The sequence below is a fragment of the Malurus melanocephalus genome, unplaced genomic scaffold (assembly GCF_030028575.1).
Source record: "Malurus melanocephalus ecotype Western Australia unplaced genomic scaffold, MMel_1.1 scaffold_1405, whole genome shotgun sequence".
Lineage (NCBI taxonomy): Eukaryota > Metazoa > Chordata > Aves > Passeriformes > Maluridae > Malurus > Malurus melanocephalus.
This window is the reverse complement of record NW_026624637.1, coordinates 1-1,967: the sequence shown is the minus strand read 5'-3', so window position 1 is coordinate 1,967 and position 1,967 is coordinate 1.

Sequence of the window (1,967 nt, the reverse complement as noted above, 5' to 3'; positions counted from 1 at the left end):
CCGTGGGTGTCCTCAGCCCTCCTGGCCGCGGGCAGAAGCTCAGCAGCTTTTCCATGAGGGAACCAGAAAGGAAATCAGGGTCTGGCTCTGGAATGTGGGGGTTCCTGAGGCAGCTGGGAGCCGGGTTTGGGTTGTGCCCACAGCTCCAGCTGAGGGGACAAATCCGGGTGGCCACGTCCTTTCCTTGGCACGTGTCAGCTTCACTGGCAGCATCCACGAGCAACCCCAGAGTGATGAATCCCAGGAAAACACAGAATTCCATGGAGCCCATCCCAGGTGCAGCCAGGCACCCTGAGGAGCCCACTCCTGCCGCAGCCCCCGACACCACAAGGGGTTGGAGAAGAGGTTCCTGCTGGGGGAAGCCCTGGAGTGCCGAGCTGGGGATGGAGGCCATTCTACCCCGTGACAGGAATGTCTGTGTCCATCCAGGAACCCCTGGAATATCTGGGAATTGGGCTGGGGCAGGGATTGGGGAGCAGCAGCAGGGACAGAGGACAGCAGCTGGGTCCACATCCCAAAGGAATAGGGGCAAAGGAAGGTGGACTCATTGTGAAAGAACCTGGAGAACAGGACAGGGCTGGGCTGGTGGCGTGAGGATCCATTTCCCATCCCACAAATCCCCATCCCTCGGTGCCAGGGCCAGGTTCTCACCTCTGCAGCCCATTCCCGCCCATCCCACTTGCACAATGCACAGCAAAACCAAAAAGCCAAAATCACAAAGTGCGTTTGGATTCCAGCCCAGAGACAGCTCCGGGAAGCCCAGATCCTGACAAACTCTGGGGAGCCAAAATCCAGAAAAAGCTTGGGATGCACAAATCCAGACAAACTCTGGGAAGTCCAAATCCAGAAAAGCTGTGGGGAGTCCAAATCCAGAAAACTTTGGGAAGCCCAATTCAGAGGAACCCTGAGAAGCCCAAATCCCATCACAGCGGCTCCGAGTGCCACAGGGGCAGCGGGAGAGGACAAGGTGGCCAAGAGAGGACAAGGAGAGTGACCAGTGGATCATCCCAGGCTGTTCCTCCCAGGACAATGCCAGATCTGGGCATGTTGGAAAGCTTGGAATGACACAGCCAGGGGCAGGAATCTGTCAGGAGCCAAAAGATTCTTTCTCCAGGAAARCACTTTTATGCTAGGAATATATCAYGGGAAAAATGTTGATTCTTTCAATATTTTCCATGGGATATTTTCAATCAATCATCCCTGGAAAGTCCTTTTCTGGTGCTTTATGGAGAAAACCTCAATACCTCATCCCAGCACGTGGTTTAGCGATATCATAAACAGCTGGAATAACACAAACCCACACAAAAAGCTGGAATGAAAACATTGTTTCTGAACCTGAAAAGACTCCACGGTTCTTTTCCCTCTCCAAAACATCACTAAGTTTCCACTCCCCGATCCAAAGCTGGGAGTTAAAAATAAATCTGTTGGAAAACTGCTCCAGGAAGGATCTCAGTGTCACCGGGATGGGGGAAATGAGCACCCTGGGATCAAGGACCAGCAGAGCTCCTTGGGATGGAGCCCAGGAGGACGGACTGGGATTTGAGATTTGGGATGTGGGATGTTGGAAATGGGGTATGGATGTTCACCCCAGAGGAGATCCCACTCCCAATACATGCTGTGAGCTTGGGCCAGTGCCAGCCCGTTGTTCTGTGTCCCTTCATCATTCCCAGAATTAATTAAGACCCCAATTATGAGCCCAGCACGTCTGGATTTAATTGGCCGCTTGTTTTCCACAAGGAAAATAATCATTAATGTTGATGGAGGAGCTGCAATTATTCTGGATTTGTGGGGATTCTCCACTGCCAGGATCTGCACTGGCTGTGGGCACACCCCAAAAATGGACACGGATGCTCCTGAGGTTCATCACCTCTCAGGAAATCACAAACTCCAGCTCCAGGTACCCTGGATCAGTCTCAGCTCCTCAAACCTCCACCTCCTCCTCCTCCTCCTCCTCCTCCTCCTCCTCC